We start from the raw sequence: 26482 nt of genomic DNA, 5'->3' as shown, positions 1-26482 counted from the left end.
TTAACCCACTGATTGTAGAGGATCTCAAGAATATTCTTCACCAGACCTCTCTACAAGCACAATTGTGTGCAAATCCAATTTTTATGAGTGTGGAGGAACTCCAAAAGCTATAGCTAAGATAGGAAAGGAGAAGGTGAATTCACAAGAACCACCTTCACATCCTCCAATAGCAAAAAGTGGACAACCACAAGAGTAGGTAGTACAAGTCACATTTGCTAAGGTTGATTCCATAATGCTAGACACTTCAACTACTGAGAAGCAAGTAAAGGAACAAACAGGACAACATGATACCTCTATCACTATAGCACAAGGTCAAGGTGCACCTCCTCTAATCACTATAATTGATCAAGGCATAACTAAAGAGAATAAGGAGAGGAGCCGTAAAGAACAAGAGAAAGAGGCAATCTAGACATTGATCAATTTTCCTACTATAGGGACCCCCACAAGAACACAACAACAACAGAGCATTGAGGTAGTACCACTTCATATATCAACACTAGGCTTGAGCTCTACCAAGGTAGAAAGGGTACTTCACTATGGAGACCCTACACTTGATGAAGACATAGTCATCCCAAGCTATGACTATAAACCAATGAATATTGATCAGATCAATGAAGTGCAATAGACACTTGAGAAGAAGTAGCAATAAGAAATACTTAGGAGTGAGTATAAATAGAAGCAAACTTTGATTAAAATTAAAGACATATTTTTAGATGCATTTAGCTTGTAGCTATCTGATGAGACAAGGCCCATCATGGAGCAACTGTCCAACATAGTGGACTAGGTACAAAGTGAAGACCTAGACACTAATGCTAAATTATTAGAATATTTTAAAAGGAAGTTTCAAATGAAAGTGAATGAGAAGATACCAGGTGAGATAGCACTTTCTAAAGTAGAATTGGCTAAGAAAATTGAGAAGGTCAAAGTAGTACTTGAGAACATTTTCTCACTGTACTCCAAACTATGTGATTCATCATTGTTCACACAAGAGACTAGCCTAAGGATATTGAGCCTGGAGAGGAACTTGAAGGTTTCAAGCATGCAGTTACCAAGGGTTCCAGCTCAAAGTGAGAAGCATTTTGCCGCAATGCATCATATACAAAGGGAGTTAGCTATACTTATAGTAGATGAGGCCAATATCAAGGCCAAATTAATACAAATACAGTCAGTAATAAACCTCCATATGGAGGTACTGCACAAGGAACTGGTCTATGCAAAGAATTTTCTAAAGAAATACCCCAATCTTTAAACATTAGAAGGCCTTGTACACCTTATGACAAAGACAACCATCCAACTCAAAGCATTGGAGATTTCTCTAGATAATTGGGACACTGCTTTCAAAATAATTATGGAGGTGAATAAAACCTTTTTGGAAAATTATTCTATTACCCCATAGGAACCCTTTGAAATAAGTGTCAAAAAGGGGGAGATTATATATTTTTAGGGGAAGAATAAATTTAAGGAGGAGATAGTATATTTTTGAGGGAGATAACCTATGATAACCAAAGGGAGACATAATAAAGGGGGAGACAAAATAAATTGGGGAGTCAGTGTAAAAATAGAGAAAAAAATAGAGCTAATAGAATAGGTCAGATAAGGGACAACAAACAAGGTAAAGATAAAGAGTATCAACATGAGAAAAATCCAACATAAAGTGTATAAGTTTTGGTTATAGTAAGGCACATCAGCTCAAGGGGAGTTTCAAATTTTGAAGGTACAAGTTCTTTACAAAATTCTAAATAGTTTTTAAATTTTGTGCATGTGTCAAACATATGTGTACTATAGTCATAGAGATCAAATTCACAAATGCATAGTTAAGTATTTTTGACACTCATGTCAAAGGGGAGATTGTTGGTCTTAGATTGGTTTTGAAAATTGAGTGTTAACACACTTAACAAATTCTCTACATTGATGCTGAGTATAATACAAGTGCCGAGCTACAATATGTGTTGAGTCAGAAATTCAATAGGTGTTCAGCTATTTAGATGCTAAGCAGATAGATAGGGCCAAGTGACTTCAAGTGCCAAGTGAACTATATGTGCCGAGTCATAATTGATTCTAAACTAGTATATATTCCAAGTGATGTATAGGTGTTGAGTAAGACAAGAATATAGTATGTGCTGAGCACCAGTAAATAGTATGTGCTAAACATCAGTAAATAGTAAGTGCTAAGTAACAATGTTTTAACATGTGAGTTTGTGCCTTCACAAACTCAGTTGTAGATCATGTTGCATGCTAGCTAAGAGATAGATTTTGATTTCTAGAAGATAAGATCAAGTCTATTACATTCCCTATGTGACCAACATGTAACCAATAAGAAAAATGTAAAGAATTGAGGGAGAAAGATGGATGAATCTCGATCATAGATTCATACTTAACCCAAACTCTTCAAAATATTTATAAGGAGATCAAAACCCCATAATTCATAAGTGACAAAAAGAGTTGTATGGAATGCATGAGCGAATACCAACAAAGATAAAAGGGGTGTAAAGACTTAGAGGAGGAACAACATTGTGGAACTTAGTTGATTATAATAGAGCATCAGTACAAAGATTTATCAGATCAAGAAGAATCAAAATAGATTGTGCAAAACAAGGATTTGGAATCAACAATTGAAGATTACAAGTCATTAGATAAATACATTCTACTATACTTTCTTGCCATTGTATTAGGAGAATGAAAATCCTATAAAGATAGGTTGGCTTAACAACTATTTTGTTGAACCTTTAACAAGGTGCTAAATCTTTTAACATGGTGACATTCCAAGTGAATGTTTGTAAATCCTTTAGATAGGTCACTTTTAATAGGGTTTAAAGCCTTTAACAAGGTAGGCCTCTTATAGGGCAGACCATTGATGGTGGTCAGACTTTGTAACCTTGACTAGTTACATATTGCTGCAGTGATAAGTTGTGGGTGTCATCCCCACCCTAGTTTTACCTTCTCATTTTGGAGGGTTTCTAGGTGACCAAAATCTTCTATTATGTGTTTTCATGCATCTCTTTATTTTCGTGTTTTCTAGATGTGTTACATGCATGTGATTAATTTCAGCTAAAAGTTTTAAAGGTTGAATTGTGCTACTTTTGATTCACCCCCCCCAAAGGTAATCTTCTTATTTGTAAATTCCAACACATATAGTGTCTCAAGTCCTTGTTAGAGGACTAGTCCTTTCTAAGCCTCAAACCTATTAGGAGTTGGTGGATCAAATACAATGTATGCAAGAAGAGCCCACTGCCCTAACATGCAGTTATACAATTTAGTTCTTCACAAGAATAGATATACATACAATACTTTCTGTCTATTGTAATTAGCACTTGCTCTGATCATACATCAGATGTAGTTCACATATAATCTCATTGACTTCACATCAATCACAAAATATTTCATAAATTATACATATTCTGCTCACTTATCTTTGCAAGATAAGATCTTTACTTATACCTCTTATATTCATAATTCAATGCTTAGTCAACCTTCACGCTTTCATATGCTTAGCATAATATAAAATAACTTATGGAATAATATCTATATAGTTAGCTCATCATGAATTAGTAATTATTTTTTCACCACAATAATTTTGCAAGACATACAATCCAATTCTTTGCTATGCTCTATTCTGCACTGTTTAATACCCTTACTGGTATTTGAATCATAACTTGTGCCACATTTTCTGTACACACCTAAAAATTGGTACACATCATCATGAAACTATCATTGAACTTTCCTCAGCTTCACATAAGATAACACTCAATGTGTCATCTATACACATCATACTCTTCGTTCTACCTATAATTGTCTAACACTTAGAAATTTTTCTATCTCTAAATGCATAAATGAATGCTGAATAGATGTTGCCATAAATGACAACTATCAAGAAATTTATCAAACCATATTTCCAACACTTTTAGAATCTCTTTACCATACCTATGATTTTTATGAGAGTATCTTTCACTTTATTATGTTGATGATCCTTCATCTTATTCTTGCTTATGCTTTTGTGCATTTGACTGATACTAGTCTTCTTACATTTAAAACTTTCATTAAAGATTCATGTGGTGGATTTATTATTCTCTTAGATTACATCATTCTTAGTTTTATTTCTAACCTCCTTATTCATAATCTAATGTATGATTCTCCATCTATTAATCCTAGTTTTTCCCATACTTATGATGAAATTCAAGCTATTGTTCAAGATGCAAATGTGCAAAACTTCTTTGATTTACCTTCTCCACCAATTCATGATGATATTAAAGGAAATGATGAAGAAACTTATTCAAAACCTATTATTCTACATTATACAACCTTTACTCATGAACATGGTAAAGATTCACCTCTTGTTGAAGCTTCACATGATATCTACATGACAAGATATAATATGATAAGTAAACAAGGTTATAGAGGTTTATGGCTTAGAATTAATGAGCATTGAACCAAGTATCTAGTTCAAGTCAAGGTAGGTGATGTTGATTATTGTCCTCCTCTTCATATTCTTCTCCCTACACCTAAACTAGATAATCCTACTACTCTTCAAGTTATAGCTAAGAAGGTGTATGTTCAATTAATGAATACAAAAAAAGAAATCTTTAAACCTATACCAAAAGATGCCTTATCCGAGGAAAAATTTCCTTTTCATTATAGTAATATACATTTACTTTCTGATTGTAAACATTTCAAATTATATGTTTTAGAAAGAGCTTCTTTAGGAATTATATCTCACTCTCGTGCAATTTTACAATTTCTTCATAATTTTGATATAGGACATTCCCCTCATTCTGCTACAATATAGATCTCTTCTCCTCTTGTCTCTAGACTAGGGGGCAAGAGATTTATTTTCATCTAGTCTCTTAAGATCCATTAGGCATTTTGTTGGGCTTAATTGGTATTCTTTCTTCCTTTTTTTTCTATGATTTTTTATTATGTTTATAATCATTCATATAATCTATTCAAGATATCTTTTCTAAGACACTTATTTCGCAAAGGTATCCCTTGTCTTCATCCCATGGGGGGAAAGATTCTTCCTTCTTTCTCTTTGTCTTGGGAACTACTTTCGTTAGCTTAGTGGTACTTATTTATATTGCAATATTATTTCATCATATTGAAAGATGTTTTGACTATGGATAACCTTTTTATATGAGAGGTTGTTGTTCCATATTATCATCTCTTCTCTATGTTGTAAATTATGTTTTTTATAAACTCTTACCCTTACTTTGGTGTTAGAGTTTTTTTTTTTTTCATTTCATATATTCTTCTTCTTCTTCTTTATAGGGGGCTTGATGATTGAATCTTTATTTCTACTCGTTTATCTTTGTAATATGATATTTTATCTAAAAGCACTCCTCTATGATGAGGGTCTTTTTGATAAGATCTCTTTCTTTGAGGATCCTTTTTCCATGAGTGATATATCCTTTAAACAATTATCTATACTCTTGGATTTAGGAACAATATCTCTTGCTAAGAATATGGTATACATTATTGTTAAATAGGATATCTCACATTATGAAGTAGGTATTCTCTTCCTCTTCCTTATCATGTATAGTAAACAACCATGATAAGGAGGGGGGCATACATAGGGTCTCCCTTGTACTATAGTTTTTCAAATTACATGCTAAATCTTGAAAGGTAATGCACATAAGTTGTTGAATCTTGAAGAGACCATTTTTCAATTTTTCAATATGCTAAATCTCGGAAGGTAATGCACGTAAGTTGCTAAATCCTAAAGAGATCCATTTTTCAATTTTAATCATGCTAAATCCTTTGAAGGTGACACACATAAGTTGCTAAATCCTAAGAAGACATGCCTTTCGTATTCATAGTGATATAAGAAGGTGGATCTATGGGTATTCCAAAAGCTGTCAGAAGACACATTACAATTACAAGCACATTTAATGGGTGAACTATCATGTTTGGCCACCTGTTTGGCTCTCCCTCCCTTGGTGATTCATGATAAGGTGGGCATTTTACTAGGTGAGGTATTCACTTCCTTTTCTCTCTCTTTTTTCTTTCATACTAGTAGGACTAGATTATGAAGCTATGTTATTAATAGGTTTTCTCTTATCTTTCTTATGTAATCAATTATTGTTTTATGATAGATTTCCAAATATGATATTATCATAAAAAAATTTCTTAGCAAGATTCTTATGCTATTTGATTTGGGTTTGTTTAGTACCAACTCTTCTTTTGTGTTTTTTTAATTTTCTTTTTGTTTTTTCACCCTTGTGTGTGTATGTTGAGTTATAATCCTTAGCCCTAGGGCTTGTATACTTAGCTAAGTATTATTTTATCTCATTGTGAATCCACTTGGATTTCTTTTTTCTTCTACTTTACCAAGAGTTTGCATTGAATCCATACTCTAGCTAAAGTGGGGGCTTAATGTATCATCTTAAAATGGAAGCACTTCCATGATAAGAACATTTAACCCTCTGAGTAAGTGGTGTAGGCTCATGTCAAGTGCCTTGAATATGCCTTTTCATGGATCTAGCTATTTTCCTCCTATTTTATTTTTCTCTCCATGTTTCCATTCTTTTTTGACAACTTTCTCTGAGAAATTGAAGATTTTGACTTTCTAGTTCAATGATGACCTAAAGGGTCAAGGGCAACCTCGACACTGATCTAGGTCAAGGTTGACCTTAACTTTGACCTAGGGTAGATTCGACCTTGACCTTGACCCTTGGTCCAAATTTCAAGTTCCAAAGGTTTTTGGATGTTGAGCTTGAGATAGTTTCATTTTCCCTCTTCTGGGTCGACTGTTTGAGATTTTGGAATAGTAAACTCTTAAATTGCATTTAATCTAGCTCCATTTCTAGGGGTTAAGATTAATTTTGATTTAATTCTCCAATGTCGACCTCTCTAGAAGTTTGTTCCCTAGATCACTACATAAGGAATCTACCTCCTCTTATTTTCTCTAATGCACATTATGATATTGCACAATCCATTATCTCCATGGTCAAGCAAGCATTCCATCAAGCATTTTAAAGGAAGTATCCAAGATATTATCTCCATTCAAGTTTTCTATTAAAGATCAAGGATTTAGGCAATCAAGCCTTTGAAGGGATTTGGTTCAAGCATTAAAGATTCATCATTCAAAACCCTAGATTTAGCAATCATGGTGGTGTGATATTTCTTCAATATCCTTTTTTCATCTTTGAGATCTATTCATTCTTCTCTCAAGGTGGATTCCAAGTATACAATCATGGAGGTTTATATTTTTGCTAATGTTATGTTCAAGATTTCATATGACCAGACTTGCTTGCATTTGTAATAGGATCACCATAGGTATTCAATAATTTGAGTATGATTTTAGAGCTAGTCCCCATTTGGTAGTTCATAAACCATGGTTTTTGACTATAGTCAAGAGGAGTTTATTAGATATACCATAGGATAGGAATTTCTTTAGGTTTTTAAAAATATTCTAGGCCTCTAGGGCACAAGGAAAAAATCCTAGAAGGGTCAAATTGTGTAAATTGTGAAGATTGCAAAAAGGTTGCCTGATAACTTTTGTTAAAACTTCCCCAAATAGTCATAACCTTTGAATTTAGGTTGGGATGGTTGGGGTTGGACTTCATATAGCTCTTTTAGTCATGTGGAAGTTAGTGTTGATCTCAGATTAGTTTCAACTAATGAGTGTCTATACACTTAATTCATCTACTTAATTCATACCAAACAAGTAACATATGCCGAGCATAACATATAAGACAATACATCCCAATTAAAAAAAAACTATTGAGCCACTCAAGTGTCAAGTCATTTAGATGCCTAGAAGATAGTATGAGCTGAGTGGTTGAAGTGTCCAACAAGCAGTGTATGCTAAGTCATTTAGGTGCTAAGTGAAATCATTGAAGTTATAGTTAGTGTCGAGCACTAGGGACTTTAGATACCAAGAAATATAGTTTTGATATAGTTGTTTTTATTGGTACAAACTAATATGTAAACCATTTTTGAGCCAACATAAGTATTATTTTATGATCTTTTTTGATAAGGACGAATCTTAATCGTGAATCCCTATGCATGCCATGCATCCAATTGGAGAAAGGGAAGGTTTAAGTGGCAATATGGGTGAATCACTACCATTGATTCATTCCTAACCCTAAATCACCTAGATCTTCTTAAGGAAGACAAACCCTAAACTCTAAGGAGATGGAGGGATGAATGCTAAGGAGAATTGAAGAGAGTTTGCATGTACAAATAGAGCATTCATGGTGATCAAGGTGTTATGAATCAAGTTATTTTTTAGAATCAGTTAGAAGAAGAATAGAGGAAAGGAAACAAAGTACAATAAAGGTACACTTGATAAGAAAGGATCAAGTACACATTAGTAAGGAGGTGATCTAACATCAAGAAATAGAGTGCTAACCAAAGGATCATTGCTAAGATATTTTAACAACTAAATTAGTTAAATATCTTAGCAAAGTAGTCCCAATAGGCTCTTGTAAATCTTTTAACCGGGTGCTTACCTCATTGTAAGTTAAATTCCTCTTACTAGGCACACTTTTAGTAGGGTGTTTTAAATTCTTTAACTGGGTAAGATCTAACAATATTGTAAGCCTTTAATAGGTAGACCTTTCATAGGGTGGATCGTGTTTCATGGTCAAACATTATAACCTTCATTGGATACACTTTATTACTGCAGTAGTAAAGATTTTTGGGTGTCATCCCCACCCTGGTTTTGCCTTCTCCTTTGAGGGTTTCTGGGTAACTAAATATCTTGTGTCATACATGTGTTGAATATTTAGTTTCATGCTATTAATGCATACACTTAATTTGGTATTTCAGTTTATATGCATAGACTGTGGGATGAATGTGTGATGAATAGTTTTAGAGGTTGAATGTTTTAAGTGCTGATTCACCCCCCAAACCCCCTAGGCATAGTTTAATTTCCTATTGTATTTCCAATAATTGGTATCAGTGCACAATTCTCTGGAAGGAAATATTTGTAGGTTTGAGGAAAGATCTTGGAGATGGAATCTACAAATTGGGAAAGACTATTGAGAACCAGACAATTGAAATACAAATTACCCTACATTAGCTAAATGAAGCAAGAGATGAGTCAAAGAGATCATTGAAGAGAAGGAAGGAAATTTCTACTCAAGATAATGATACACAATACCATGAGATTGATAGTACTAAATTATTTACAAATGGAAACTCCAATAAATTTGATGCAATGGGTATAGATCTAATGGAAAAGAGAAAAACCTTGACTAAAGAGGTCAGAAATCTAAAAAGAGAATAAGAGATCCAATCAGTATTTCTATGTGAAGTCACCGAGAAGAAAAAGAATGAGGAAGAGGATAATGTCATGATTGAAGATGACAAAAGGGTTTTGACCCACAAAATAGAAGAGAAAACATCAGAGGTAACTAGGATTGTTCACATGTAATTTGAAACCTTGAGTCATATGATGACTACAAATCATGAACTAAATGAAAAGGATATTAAGATCACAAAACTGAAGTTGCAAAATGAACAACTAAGAAATGACCTAAAAAGAGAAAAGGAGTTTGTTGATAGTTTCAACAAACCTAGTGAAGCCATCAAATACTTTCAACAATTGATGATATCCCCTAGATTGAAAGGTGATACTTTTGGATTAGGATAAACTAGTACTGAAGGAGAAACATCCAAAAGTGGTGAAGAGAGAAGTAACAAAGTTAAAAAATCCAAACCTACTTGTCATAATTATGGTAATATAAGTTATACTACTAATATTTGTAGGAGCAAGATTGCAAATCAAAACCCTAAATAGAAATTCATGGGTCATTACCATAAAAAGTAACAAAGAAGGACATCAAACATATGAATATACAACCAAGACCACAAGCTCACAAAGATTTGAAGGATACTACTATAAGTATCATAAGTATGGACATAGATAATATGAGTGAAAATTCAAGCCTAAATGGTCATCAAACAAGTAGACACAGGTAAGGCATAATGACAACTCTTATAATTGGGATTATAATACAAGGTATAGTTGTCATTACTATCAAGAATATGGACATGTTGCTAAAAATTGCATAAGAACACATTTCAGAAGTGACTATAGTAGATGGTTTAGTCAAACCAAATGTTTTAGCTGATTGGAGATTGGGCACATAAGTAGAAATTACACAAGGTAAAAGGCACCAAAAAGTGAGTTAAACAAAGGCAAAGAAAAGGAACAGAAGGGCTTTATGGAATAAATGAGGGATGTTAATAGATACAATCACATATCCCTTAATTGATTTTGTAGTAAAGATAATAGCACATAAGTTCTATCAATCCAGTAGGCTTAACAATGTTCCATGTATTGTAGTGGATGTGGAATACAAAATAGTGAAGAAAGATCATACTTATCATCTTGCCAAGTTGTAGTTATAAAAATTGACTAAGAATTTGGGAGCCATAAGGAAGATTGAAAGTGCACAATGTAAATTTGGATCTATTCCTATAGTATATTCTTTTGTGTGTAGAGTACATTTCATACTTTTGGTAAAGTTGCATTGAAGGTAAATAGATCTATTACAGTGCAAATATGTGAATTAATTGAGCAACTAGGTGATAATTTTGAGTCAATCATGAGAAGCTACTTTGAAGAATTCAAGTAGGCAATGAAGAAAAGACTAATGATACCAATTTCACTAGTGGAGAAACATTTTGATGATGTTTTCTTCCTAGTTGAAACTAACTATACATATGTCCAAATAGCAATTCCAAGAGTTAGATGGTTAAGACTATTGGGATATGAAATCAACATTGATGAAGCCTCTACAAAAATAAAAATACTACTTGCAAAAGAAGTAGACAAGGAGGCTAAAATGTTTGGGAACTATGATATGGCTAAGTCAAAAATCACAATGGACTTGAAGACTACTTTAGTCATTAGAAAGAAGAATAAGATGGTAAAGAAACTAAAAGATAAATTTAGTGAAGGGGTAGAAGAAGATGATAATAATGATGATGAAGAAGAAGAAGAGAATGCACTTTCCAAAGAACCACTTTCCATCACCCAAGGTAAAGGAGTGGACCAACAAGAAGAGGAAGTAAAAATTATAGAAGGTTTCAAGGGAGAAGAAGTTAGTGAAGCACCTACAACTACTGAACAAAATAAAAGAAAAGCTAAGCCACCTACAATAAACAAACCAAAGAAGGTTGTAAAACCTACTTAGCATATAGTACCTACAACTAGGGCTAGCACAAGGGCCACTACACAAAAGGCTAAGGAAGTAGCCAAGCCAAAGGAGAAAAGTGCTAGTCAAGCTAGCAAGGGTGAAGAATCTTAGAAGAGACCAAGGAGAACATATATTTCTCCAATTGAATCTAATGAAAATATGATTAAATTTGATGACAACAACTAGTTTCAAGTGGTAAGTCATAGTTCTTCTTCATATTTAGACAACCTATGTGAGAATATTAGAAATCATGTTGATTTATCTAGATTCTATTGCATTGAGTTTGACAATCTTGGGAAAATTGAAAAGAATCAAGTTGAAGAGGTAGTATATGCCATGATAGCAATATTTAAAAGGTTCTTCTTGAACTTGCCAACTCCATACCCAAGAGTTTGTATGAGAGAGTTGAGAAAAAGTGGAACTATTGTTTGAATACTGAAAAATAAATAAGAGAAACAACACTTGCCTAGGTGATGCAATAACTAAGTAAGGGTGCAATAGAAAAATCCATTAAGAAACATACTACAAAATTTTCACCAAAATATAGAGTATTTAGTATACTGTAGAATAACATTGCTTTGCTGTACAAAGACTACTTTGATGTGGAAATCACTATATGGTTTGGCAACATCCCAGACAATATTGTAGTCACCTATTGAGGTAAGTGAAGGAAAATAAGGAGAAAAAGAAAATGACACTGAAAAAGATATAGTTGAGGAAGGTATAGATATGAAGATTGACACATAGGAACTAGCTGAGGATGAGAAGCCAATAGAACAAAGTGTACTAGATACACTAATGCTGAGTGTCAGTCCTTTACATGAGGTAAATAAAGAAGATGCCATTGTAAAGATAAAGGATGTTTCTAATACTTCCTCTCATAACATCAATTCCCTCATAGAGGATGACTTGAAAAAGATATTGGTGGAATCCATTACCCAGGCTAAACTTTGTGAGAACCCTATACTAGTATTATAGAAGGCAAATAAGGTATCTATAGGGGAGGTATTACAGAAAAAAATTACACCCTCAGCCCTTCATCAATTCACAATGATACAACCTACACTACACCTTGTGGTATATCAAAGGAAGGAGACAACTACTCCTACCATCAACACAATCACACAAAGAACTCCAGTCTTTGTAACTATAGAAGAAAGTGTACATGCCAAAGGTGAGACAGATGGTGAGAAGAAAGATGTGTTAGGATTAAACCATAGACATAAATAACAATTACATGCAGATATAACCAATAATATAAAAATAATAGATCACACAGAAAAGAACACAAGGCACCAAGATTTAACGTGGTTCACCCAATCCCTGGGCTACATCCACCAAATAGCAAGTCCAATATTTTTATGATCTAATGATTACAATCTAATTACAATCTATAATCCCTTATAGCTCAATATTGCTGCAAGAACCAATTTGGCATCACACCTTATGAAACAATCCCTAACCCTAAGCCCTTTTATACAAGTATTTTAACTGCTTTAGGGTTATAATTAATAATTACATGTCGGCCCAAAATATTGATAAAATAGGGCCCAATTTTTATTTTTTGGGGCGATGCCTAAACCCCAAATGATCAATCACCACAATCTAATAAGATGAGTCAAAAAAGAATGAAGAAACTCAAATTCAAATAGGTCAAGTAGATACTTCTATACCTCCAACACATAATCAAGGTGTTACTAATAATACAAAAGAAGAGGACACAATTGAAGAGTCAATTTTGACAACAAAGCCAAAGGAAAAAATTGCAATACAAACATTGGTAACATTACCAAAAATGGCCACTCCTGTAGTCAATCTCTTCAGAGGCTGAGCATAGAAGCTACCCCATTACAATTCTCAAGGACTAGTTCAAGCACATCCAAGGGAGTTGAAGTTACATCATTTATTGATGTAAACCTGGATGAAGTAATTGAGTTACCCAAATTTGATTATGCAACTAATACTATTGAGAAGATGGGTATACTCCAGGAAGCTCTAGCAAAAAAGAAGCATCAAGAATTTCTCATATAGGAGCATAGGAAGAAGAAAGATTTGATTGATATCAATGACATTTTTTTTTGATGCATTCAATTTTCTAGATCTAGAGGAAAGCAAGCCAATAATTAAATGGTTAACTAGGTTAGTAGGGAAGCTAGATGATAAAGACCTAGATTCTAATGTCAAATTACTTGAATGGTCTAAGAGAAAGTTCCAACATAAAGTTGATGAAAATATATCAAGTGCTATTGCACTAACACAAGTTGAATTAGCAACCAAAATGGAAAGCATAAATAAGATACTAGATAATATTTTATCTTTGTAAACAAAACTGAATAATACTACACTCTTCATAAGGGAAGTTAGGAATCATATCCTAAACTTAGAGAGAACTATGCATATATCTAGCATAACTCTACCAAAGTATCTAGCCCAAAGTGAGAAACACTTTAGCACCCTCCTACATTTCCAAAGTTAGTTAGAAACATTACATGCAAATGAAGCCAGCATCAGGGCTAAACTGATATGTATCCAATCAACATTGACTCCACACATGGAGATACTACACAAGGAACTAGCCTATGCTAAAAGTATCATGAAGAAAGACTCTCATCTTTCTATATAGGAAGGCTTAGTAAACCTTGCTACTGAGCTATCCATCCAAATTAAGTCATCGGAGGTAGCTTGTGATAACTAAGATGTGGTTTTAAAGATTATCCTTGAGATCCACAAACCATTTTTAGACAAACACAGTATTAGTGTATAACCCATTAACATAAGTGTCAAAAAGGGGAAATAAGGATAAAGGGGGAGTAAGGACATAGGGGGAGTAATAATGAGAAAGAGTGAGGGAGAAATAGAGCTAAAAAGACAAACAATCTACTCAAAAACTAAATAAATAGACAATATACTCAACAAGAGAAATTTTTTGTATCAAATACATAGTACAACATAGAACAATAAACTTAGAAGGAGTTATGAATCATGAAATTTTGAGGTATGACTAATAAATCATGCGTTTCCAAATTTTGATATTTTGAAATGTTTGTATAGAAGCCAAATTGATACTAGTTATCTATGTTATGGTCATGAGGATAAGATCATTAATGCATGATCAAGTGTTTTTGACACTCATGTTGAATGGAGAGATTGTTGATCTCAGATTGGTTTTGAATAATGAGTGTCTATACACTTAAGTCATCTACTTAGTTCATACTAAACAAGTAACATATGCCAAGAAAAAAATATAAGATAGCACTTGTTGAGTAAAAAATGAGTGCCAAGTCAATTAGATGCTAAGGAGATGGTATGTGCCGAGTGATTCAAGTGTCCAACAAGCAATGCATGCTAGGTCATTTAAATGCCAAGTGACAACATTGAAGTTATAGTTAATGTTGAGCAATAGGGACTTTAGATGTAGAGTAATATAGTTTTGACATAGTTGTTTGTATTGGTAAAAACTACTACATAAACCATTTTTGAGCCAACTTAAGTATTATTTTATGATCTTTGTTGATAAGGATGAATCTTAATTGTGAATCCCTATGCATGACATGCATCCAATCAGAGAAAGGGAAGATTTAAGAAGAAATATGGGTGAATCACTACCATTGATTCATAACTAACCCTAAGTCACCTAGGTCTTCTTAAGGAAGATAAACCCTAAAATTTAAGGAGATGGTGAGAGGAATGCTAAGGAGAATTAAAGAGAGTTTGCATGTGTAAATAGAGAATTCATGGTGAATAAGGTGTTATGAATCAAGTTACATTGCATAATTAGTAAGAATGAGAACAAAGGAAAGGAAATAGAGGATAATAGAGGTAGATCTAATAAGAAAGGATCAAGTACACATTAGTATAGAGGTGATCTGACATCAAGCACCAAAGTGCTAACCGAAGGATCATTGTTGAGATGTTTTAACACGTGAATTAGTTAAATATCTTAACAAAGTAGTCCTAACAGGATCTTGTAAATGCTTTAACAAGGTGCTTACTTCATTATAAGTAAAGTAATCTTACCACGAACACTTTTAGTAGGCTATTTTAAGTCCTTTGACAAGGTAAGATCTAACAATCTTGTAAGCCTTTAACAGGGTAGACCTTTCACAAGTTAGATCACATTTCATGGCAAAACATTGTAACCTTTATTGGATAAACTTTATTACTACAATAGTGAAGATTTGTGGGTGTCGTACGCACCCTACTTTTACCTTCTCCTTGTAGGCTTTCTGGGTAATCAAATATCTTGTGTCATACATGTGTTGAATATTTACTTTCATACTATGAGTGTATATGTTTAATTTGGTATTTTAGTTTATATGCATAGAATGTGAGATGGATGTGTGCTAAATAGTTTTAAAGGTTAATTTTTTTAGTGCTGATCTAATCCCACCCCCCTTTCATAGTTTACTTTCCTATTATATTTCCAATAGTTAGACAATGTAATTTTGTTATTGAAAACAAATAAAGATCCCATTTTTCCTTGTAAAATGCTACAATTTTGAAGTATATGGATATGTAAAAATTGACACATGTGAAAATAATAATAATTTTGGAATCCTAAATATCCTACTTGATCAATGTAATTTATTTAAGGTTCTGAAGTGCTCTATTACTCAAGTTATTAAAAGATCTTCCTTGGGTGCATCAAAACCCTCCTTTTGGTGGCCAATTTCAGAAATGAGGCCCTAACTTGAATTCCCACATTGGGATTTCTAGACCACTTGGTAAAATGTAAGTAAGGAAGTTTTACTATAACATGCCTCAAGGATTATAGATAAAAGTCAAGGCTTCTTCATTTTATAGAAAATTGTAGCCCAAACATATCTATGTGTTTGGTGTAGAAAAATAGGTTTTAGAGTGCTGCAGGCACTTGGGAAGTGGATGAAGCCAACCTAATGGTGGATAATGAAGCTTGATGGTTCATTTTATGTTTTATCATTGGTATATTTTCCAAGTTAAACATTTAACTAGCACTTCCTTAATAAACCGTAGGAAGTAGGCTTATATAAGGAATTTGGTACATTTTTGGTCAAGGCATGATCTGACTAGTCCAAAGTCTGGAAGTGTTGAATCTTGTACTTATTTCATAAGGGTATCCATAAAACTATTTTGTTTTTAGGGTCCTTCGGAGGATTTTTCAAACCAAGTCCTATTTACCTTGTTGATAGGGCTAAAAGGGGCTCGTTGACCTAATAGGCAAAATGGCTATTTGAGGTCTTTAGAAACCAGATAGGTTTACCAACCTCACTAGTCTGAGATGTTTAACTATTGAGGAACCTTTCTACCTCCCCCTAAACTCATAGATTCTATATCCAAGAAAATCCTAGTCTTGGTAGATTTTGTGCTTGAAGCCTAATAGAGAAACTTTGGTGTCTATGCTATCTTTTGAAGTAGAATTGTTTCAAAGGTATTCAGACTTCTCTTGAGTTTTTATTGGAGTATTTAGGAAGAATAATAAGGCCACACCACATTAATTTTTATTTTTTAAGGGGGAGCTCTACATCAAGTGGTATCAGAGCATACCTAAGATCCCTTAGGCCAATAAATTCGTTCACACCATGGTAGAAGAAGATGACGGAGGGTTTTCCTTAGAGATGACCAATACAGAGATAGTCAAATGCCTCCATGATTAGAAGTTAAGGTAATATGAACAACGAGAAAGAGAGGTGTAGTTGATCAGGACAAAAGTCAAGAAGCTTAGGGAAGAACTCATGAATAGAGGTAGTGGAACCTTTGGAGATATTGAAAGAGGGAGTGATGAAAATCCCCTTGAGAAGGAGGAAGAACAATAACCTATAGAAAAGAGTCTACTGATGAGGACTCTCAAATATATGGAGAAAAGAACCATGGATGCCAAGCTTGACTTGCCTAGCTATAATGGGAAGATGGACTAATATGTTGCAATGGATTATGTGGATGCCCTAACTAGTTTCTTTTAATGTGAAGACATCCCTACACATTAAAGGGTGAAGATAGCCAAGTCTAGACAAAAAGGATCCACATTCACATGGTGGAAATTCATCCAAGATGTTAGGGAAAAGAATGAGAAGAATCTAGTCACCACATGGAAGAAGATTGTGGATCTACTCTGAGAGACATTGTCCCTGAGGATTATGAAATTCAACTTCACAAGAAAAGAATGAGTTTGAGATAAAAGGAGATGGCAATCCCTATTTATAATGAATAATTTTAGATGTTGGTAATGAAATCCAAAATGGTTGAACTTGAAAGTGTGAAGCTTGCAAGATACATTCAAGGATTGAGGCTTTCTATCCAAGATGAAATAAGTTTGACAACTGTACCACTATAAAATAGTGGTATTAATTAGAACTTAAAGTTGAGGAGAATTTCAAAAGAAGAAATGAATAGAGTGGTAGAAATAAAGAGAAGAATGATAGAGGTAAAATTTTTGGAGGAAGAGGATCACAAAATAATAGACCTCAAGGAGACTCTAAAAAGGAGAATACCCAAGGAGAAAGTAGTTCAAGGGGAATAATCTAAGGTAGGAAAGGTAATGGCATAGGAATAAATGGTGGAAGAAACAATGGCTAGATCAAGTTCTACACCTACAATTGGATGGGCCACTACACCAACAATGTCTTGAGAAGCAAACTAATCAAGGAGAGAGGAGGACTACCATTTTGCAAGAAGATGATGATGATGAAGGAGTCAAAGATTGTATTGGTGAAGAAGGGGCTACTATCATGATGAAGGGGACATTGATTCAAGAACCTATTCTAGTGTAACCTCCACAAAGGAAAAATTTCTTCAGGACCAACTACAAAAACCATGGAAATGTACGTAAAGTTGTCATTGATTTTGGTTGTACTAGAGATATTGTTTCTAAGGAAATGATAGAAAAATTGAATCTTGAAAGGATACCCCACCCAAAACCCTCTCATGTATCTTGGTCAACAAAAGGCCAACACAGCTTGATCAATGAACAAGCTTGGATATATTTCACAATCAAAGACTATAAGGATAGGGTTATCTATGGTTTTGTGGACATGGACATATGTCACATTCTTCTAGGAAGTCCACGGTAGTATGAATTTAAGGAAAACCATGATGTGGTCACAAACAAATATTAAATTGTCAAAGTTGGTCAAAAGGTCAATCTTCTTCCCAATTTTGACCCTCACTAAGAGAAGCCCAAGTAACACCTAGTAGTTATGGTACGTGAACAAGAAATGTTACAAACTATTGAGGACTCTCAGATTGGGTATGCCCTAGTCCTCAAACCAAAGAAAAAAACAAATATTCAAGAAGTACCAAAACAAATAAATAACCTACTACAAAAATACAAAGGAATTCTTGTAGAAGATACACTAGATGAATTCCAACCTCTAACAAACATCTCACATTAGATTGACTTCATACCAAGTGTCTCTCTTCCTAATAAGGCTACATATAAATTGACACCTAATCAAAATGAAGAGGTGTCAAGGTAGATCAGTGATCTACTAGCTAAAGGACTCATCCAAAAGAGTCTTAGCCCTTGTGTAGTCCCTAGTGTCTTAGCCCCTAAGAAAGATGGAAAATGGAGTTTATGCATTGATTCTAGGGAAATAAAAAAAATAGTAATCAAGCATAGGTTCCGTATACCTCTAAAATTGAAGATATACTTGATCAACTCTGAGGAGCATGTTATTTCACCAAAATAGGCCTCAAATTAGGCTACCATCAAATAAGAATTAGGCCTAAAGATGAGTGGAAAACCATATTTAAAACCACTGAAGGGTTGTATGAATGGCTTGTCATGCCATTAGGTATAAGAATTGATCCTACTCATTCATGAGGCTGACAAATGAAGTATTACTTTCATAGGAAAATTTGTAGTCATCTATTTTGGTGACATACTAATCTTCAGTAGTAGTAAGGAGGAATACTTGAAACATGTGGAACAAATCCTCAAGAGGCTGCATGATAACTATAAGAACTTGGTATAGCTTTGGTATCATGTAAGAATTTTCCTAAAACAATAATTCAATGCCAAGATCAAGAAGCTCAATAGACAACATGAGAGAGACATGATGATCAAATGAGAATGGATATCAGATGATTGGGTATAAGATAATTGAATGAATATATCAAAGAAGTTCCTTGCATATAACGACAACTGATATGACTAGGAGTTAGCAAAGAGATAAGCATAACAACTACGAACAAATCGACCAAGAGCAGATTATCCTCCATTGTGCATGAATGTATGTGAAACAATGAGAGGATAAGAATGCAAAGGTGTATCTCATAAAGAGTTGTAGTAGACAACATGTACTCAGAGTGCAAACTATTATGTTGTCTACATGAAAACTCATATGAATATGCAAACTCCTAGTTGTCTACATGAAAACTAATATGAATATGCATTATCCTAAGTAAATTTAAATAAAGCGTAAATACTAAATACTTATTTACACCAACATCCTCCCTTAAGTTCAACTTAGGGAAATATACTTAAGCTCATAAAAGTTAAAAAAATAGCAAGATGGCTCCCAGCTACTAGGCCATGTTAGGTACCCATGTACAAGATGCAAAAAAAAAACATGCAAGCTCTCATAAAGTGGAGAAAGAGGGAAAATCTCATGTAAAAAATCCTCCCCAAAAAAGAGATGAAAAAATAAGATGCATGGACGGATGGAGTAATTAAGAACACTCCCTTGCCCCCCCATTACAACACAAATCATGTATATATAATAGAGAAGTATGAGAATGAGAAAACCCCATAAAAGGAAAAGGTCCCCACCATAAGAGAGAAGAAGTAGAAGAATAAGAAAGGAGAGAAGGTAGTCCCCCCTCAATATAGAATGCTTACTAGTGATAGCTACTCAAAGATGAACGTAGAAGTTGATCCATGACTGTTGAATAATGTTCATCCCCTTAGGAACAAAAAATTTCATAGGTACATATGAGATGCTTCCCCAATATGTAGAAAGAATCCTAAAGATTAATGGTGTCTCTAAAATTTTCTCAACTATCCCTATGTCGATACTGATGGTCACCCCTTCCAACACTGCTAAAAAGAAAAATTTCAGAAGTAGCAAGGATGGATGTAGAACATATCCCAAAGAACCATCTATCTCCTCAAATTATAAAGAGACCTTCTACAACTATTGTACATAAGGATCCACAATCATATCACCCTTGAAAGATTGATCATGTAGAGAATGGACAAGAGGGTCAGAATCTTCCCTCGCAACAACTAAAGAAGGATCTTCTTCATCAAAGAGAAGATGTATATCATAAATAATGTCTCCCAAATCTACTGTGTAGGAATCCACAAATAAAATTGAAATGTTTGTCAAGTAGTCATCCCTAATGCTGGAACTGGAAGAAAAGTTGTACCCAACTGTATTGAATCACATGGACCTATCACTATAGTAATGCATGCATGTGGAATGTGTTGATGTTGTGACATTGTTCTTTATCTATCAGAAGGATCCCCCACAAGTGAGCCTATTGAATCACTAACACTATTGTCACTATCAGTTTCCACAATGTATGAGGTATGTAGAAGATTAAAGGACAAGCTAGTTCAACTTTCCTCAAAGTAAATATTCCTCCCTATGAATATCTCACGAGTCTCAAGATCCATTAGTGTATATCCCTTAATAGTATAAGGCCTTGGTGGTGGTGTCTTGCATTCTCTTTAAGATATGTGTGCCCATGCCAGACAACCAAAAACTCTAAAGTGTTTCACAACTTGTTTTCTTCCACGCCATGCCTCAAAAGGAGTCATTTCATCTAAGACATTATGAGGAGACCTATTAAGGATGTTATTGGCACTACTTATAGCTTCTACTTCAAGTGATGGATCAAGAGACTTAGCTTGAACAATGAAACTTGCCATTGACTTAAGAGTTCTAATCCTCATTATTGCCAAACTTTTTTTTTTGTAGACTAAATGGTATAGGATTCTAAAGATCAATATCCTCCAATTTACAAAAGTCTCTAAGTCTTGAGTTCACATATCTACTTTCATTGTCCATATGAAGAACCTTGATGGCTTTAATTGATTGCTTCTCAACATGAATCTTGAAGACTAGAAACTTATCAAAAACTTCATTCTTGTGATTAAGAAAGTAGACCCATCTATAGCATGAAAAGTCATCAATGAGAATGAGAACATAGAGAACCTTGCTAACTGATGTCACTAAAAAAGGGCCTACTAGAACAATATGAACCAACTCAAGAATAACTAATGCTCTTGAAGACTTCCCTTTGTCAAACTTCTCTTCTAGGTGCATATCCATTAAACAAGTTGAACATTCACCTTTAGAAAAATTGATTGTAGGTAGACCTTTGACCAAAAATTTTGAGCTAAGTTGATGAAGATAGCAGAAGGCAAGATGTCCATATAACTCATGCCATAATTTACTTTGTGAATACGAATGTGTCATCAAGGCATGTGAAGGAGACTTAGGCACAATTTGGGAGAAAGAATAAAGCCTTTTGTCATGATTAACTTTACCCACTGCAACCAATGAATCATCCTTAAGATTTTGCACCATTGCTAAATTAGGAAGGAACTCAACTTTATTTCCACCTACACAATGAGTGATTTGCTAAATTGAAAGGAGATTGGTGCTAAGGTGAGGAACGTAGAGAACATCTTTGAACTCTCAATTTTCCATCTTAACTTGTCCTTTCCCTTCAACCACTTGTGTATCATTCCCTAAAAAGATGTGAGGTACCTTAGATTGCTCCAATGAAGAAAAATGTCCCTTTGAAGAACACATATGATGTGAGGCACCTGAGTCAAGAATCCGTTCCCCTAAAGAACTTGGACTTGCCATAAGTGCTTTCCCTTTTCCTTTTGAAGTGGATGGATTTGAATCCTTGGAAGCATTTGGCACATTGATTTTGTTCTTCCTAAGTAAGTTTTCCAACTCATCTTTTCTCTTACTCTTGCAATGATGCTCATCATGATTTGGTTTCTTGTAATATGCACAAAATAGTTTATCCTTCTTGTTACTATTTCCCTTCTTGTTGGAAGAAGATTTTCCTTGTTGTGAGGAGGAAAATTGTTGTGTATTTGATTATGATTTTGGATTTCACTGCTTTTTCTTGCTGTTGGTAAAAAATTTTCCACCTTGATTTGTTTGATTCTCATTATTAGCCACTAATGCCTTAGACTTTGATGAATTGATAATTCCCATATCTATCAACTTGGATTGTTCCAACAACAATATTTTTGCAAATACATAAAATGAAGGCTTAGTGAAGGGACTTCCCATGGTCAACTTATGAGTGTTTTAACTTGAAACAAAAGATGCATACTCTGAAGGTAGCCTCTTCAAGATGTGATGAATCAATCTATCATCCTTCATAAGATTACCACAATCTTTAAGTAGTGCTCTCATCTCATTGGATTTGTTTACATAGTCTTGAATTGTGTCAAAATTCTTAGGATTCAAGAGAGGTAGATCATCCTCAATATGGAATCCCTTTTGCTATCCACCTAACCATACAACCCTTCAAGTTTCTCCCAAGCACCCTTGGCATCCTTGAAGCTGAAAATGTGGAAGAAGTGATCTCTATAAACATAACTCCTAATAATTCCTAAATCCTAGTTATATTTAACTTTCTAATCAACTTGTGCATCATCATCAGTGGGTTTTACAATCGTATCACCAACATATAGATTTAAACCTTTTTCCATTAGTCTACTCCATACAATATCTTTCCATGCAGTATAATTGTGTGAAGTTAAAAGTGGATTTTTAGGTGAACCCATGATGTAAAATTAAAAAGAGCACAAGAGAGAAGGAGAAAAACAACACAAGACACCCCCACCCCCAAATACTCAATCAAAGAACACCCCCAAAAGAGATGATTTGGCACTTTATATTTGGTGTGGGTAAAATAGCCACTTGTCAATTTTGGGAAAAAGTGGGACTCTAATTTTTTTTTTTTTATAATTGAAAATATGAAGCTATATATGATTCAACAAGATAAAACACAAGACCTCTCAAAGATCTAATTAATTATAAGAGCCAAAATAGGCCAAAAATGACCAAATACTAAAAGTACTATTTCCACTCAAAATTACTCCAAAATGATACTAGATTTGGAAAGCAGACAAAAAATTACGCACTTTCAAAAAAAATAACACTTGAATATGTTTCCATATGAGCACGAACGAAGCCTCTAAAGTTGTAAAAATTAGAATTAGAAATTTTGAAAAAACTTTAAGAACAAAGATAGCAAACAACCTGCACCAATGTGTAGATCATGAAATTATAGCTCAAAACAAAAAAACTTTCTCAAAAAAAGGAGTCCATATGAGGGAGATATCATTGTTTGAAAATCACCTCTGTAATTATTTTTCCTAAATTGCCACTGTTGCACCTCCAAAAATCAAATGAATCTAGATTTCACCTTAGATGTCTGATTTTGATGAAACAAAAGTTAGCTTAGGGGTTTTTGACCTTGAATGTGATACCAATTTTTGATTTGCTCCAGCAAACTCCAATCTTTACTTGCAAAAAAAATCTCTCCAATGGCTATGCAATGAAACTCGCATGGCTTTGATATAATGCAAGAATTTTCCTAAGGCAATAATTAAACACCAAGATCAAGAAACTTAGTAGATAGCAAAAAAGAGACAAATGATGATCAAATGAAAATGGATATCAGATGATTGGATATCAAATAATTGGATGAATACATCAAAGATGTGCCTTGGATATAAAGACAACTGATATGACTAGGAGTTAAACAAGAGATAAGCATAACAACTGAGCACATGTCCACCAAGAGTGGGTTATCCATCATTGTGCATGAATGTATGTGCAACAATGAGAGTATAAGAATGCAAAGGTGTATCTCATAAAGAGATGTAGTAGACAACATGTGCTCAATTAGAGTGCAAACTACTGTGTTGTCTACATGAAAACTCATATGAATATGCAAACTCCTAGGTGTCCACATGACAACTAATATGAATATGCATTATCCTAAGTAAACTTAAGTAAAGTGTAAATACTAAATACTTATTTACACCAACAATAAAAAAGTGGAAATCAACCTTCAAAAATGCTCATTCCTACAAATAGAATTGACATTCTTAGGTTTTATCATCTCAAAGGGTACATTAAAGATGACTCCTAAAAAGGTATAGAATATCCTCAATTAGCCAACACCTATGACATCTAGAGAAGTTAGGAGCTTTCATGGATTGGCCACATTTTATAGAAAGTTCATCAAAAACTTTAGTCACATTTATGCACCTCACTTGGATATCATTAAAGGAGGTAAGAAAACAAAGTTTCAATGGACCACTCAAGAAGATACATGATTTGAGTATTTGAAAGATAGAGTAGGACAATATCCTATCTTGGCACTACCTACCTTCATAAAAATATTCACAGTAGAGACTAATGCTAGCAACCTTTACATGGGAGTAGTTCTGAGTCAGAAGGGGAGACCAATTGCTTTCTTCTTAGAAAAAAGTTAATGACGCCAAGGAAAAATATAATACCTATGACCTAGAACTATATTCTATGGTTTAGGCCCTAAAGAAATGGTGGTACTACCTACTTTCCAAGTTCATTATCTATATAGACAACCATGCATTAAGATTTCTCAATAGCTAGGAAAAATTGAGTTGCAAAAATATGAAATGGGTGGAGCAACTTCAAGCATGTACATTCTCCATCAAACACAAGAAAGGCACTGCTAAAAAGGTAGCAGATGCCCTAAGAAGGAGAATCACCTTGGTAGAAGAAGTTTAAATGCAAAGTACGGGGATCAATGCCCTTAAAAACTTGTATAATGATGATCCATATTTTGGAGAGATTCAAAAGGTTTGTTTTATATTATCTAATGCTTATTACACTACATATTTAGAGTACTTGTTGCAGAATGGCCTTCTATTCAGAGGAGGACATCTTTGAATTCCTAAGTGCTCCATGAGGGAAAATCTAATTAGAGAGAAGCATTTTGGCACTTTAGGAGGACATTTTGGGATTGATAAAAAATTGGAATTGGTAAGGAGAAACTAGTTTTGGCCCAAACTACCTACTGATGTTAGGAAATTTATTGAATGTTGCACAATATTCCAAAGAGGAAAAGGAGTAAGGATGAAGTAGAGACTTTAAAAATCCCTAATTGTTCCAAAAAAACTATAGGATAGTGTGAGTATGGAATTTTTATTAGGCCTTGCAAGGACAAGATATGTATTTGATAGTATTTTTTTCATTGTTGATAGATTTAGGAAAATAGCTTATGTTGTTCCTTGTAAGAGCTCTAATGATGCTTCTCATATTGCTAACTTGTTTTTTAAGGAAGTTGTTAGGATATGTGGATTTCCAACATCCATAATATCAAAAATAGATGTTAAATTCTAGGGTCATTTTTGAAGGATCTTATGGAAAAATTTAGGCACTAACTTGTCCTTTAGCTCTTCCTACCATCCACAAATAGATCGGCGGACTAAAGTAGTGAACCGATCATTGGGAAACCTTTTGAGGTGCCTTACCAAACAACATGAATGGACAAGACAAGTATGAAGACAATGTTAGAGTAAATAATTAATATTTAATTATTTTTTCTATCGCTTAAGCTTACTTAGGTCATGCATTTATTTAATATTTAGTATTTAACGCATGTAGTGGTTAGTTGTTGACAACTCGAGAGTTTGCTCCTTTTTTAGCATATTCCACTTTTTTGTGGATATGTGCTGAGTTGTCATTTTTGTCCTCTACCTCCTTCCAGCTTGTTCTACAAGCTTCCATGAGCTCTTTATATTCGGGCTCCCTCTTTGTATTTTCACAACATCACATCATTAGGCATTGTAAATACATTTCTTATTGTGTTTGCACATATTGTCTCTCATGTCTGTTTAGGGTTTTGCCCGTGCTCCATGCTCCTCCCCTTCTATGGCTTCTCTTTGACAGGTTTCGCATGCAGGTGATCTTGGTGTCTTCGAAGTTGGCTTTCCTCAACTCCAACATGGTATCAGAGCTTTTCTATGTGCAAGAGTAGATTTTAGTTTCCTTATTTGAGAGATTCGGGGGGGGGGGGCAAATAAACTTTATTGTAGTTTTTTGAAAAATGAAGTATGCTCTTCTCTTGCATCTTTGGATGATCCTGAGAATCAGAAAAGTTTTGACAAAAACAGTTTTTCTCTGGGGTTTCAATCTCAAATCTGACAACCAACTTGCATATTTGGAGTTTTCAATCAATTTTGCAGGTTCCAGCATGCCATTGATGGACTTAAGAAGCTGATCCAGCATTTGCATGTCATATTTTGGTTGCTAGGGTCATTTTCTGATTTTTGGAGCCATTTTTTACTGTTAAAGGCGTCTGATTTACACTATAGCAACATCTTCTAT

Source organism: Cupressus sempervirens, chromosome 7, assembly GCF_028749045.1.
Source record: "Cupressus sempervirens isolate cs-2001-9-10 chromosome 7, ASM2874904v1, whole genome shotgun sequence".
NCBI classification, from domain to species: domain Eukaryota; kingdom Viridiplantae; phylum Streptophyta; class Pinopsida; order Cupressales; family Cupressaceae; genus Cupressus; species Cupressus sempervirens.
This window is presented reverse-complemented; position numbering follows the sequence as displayed.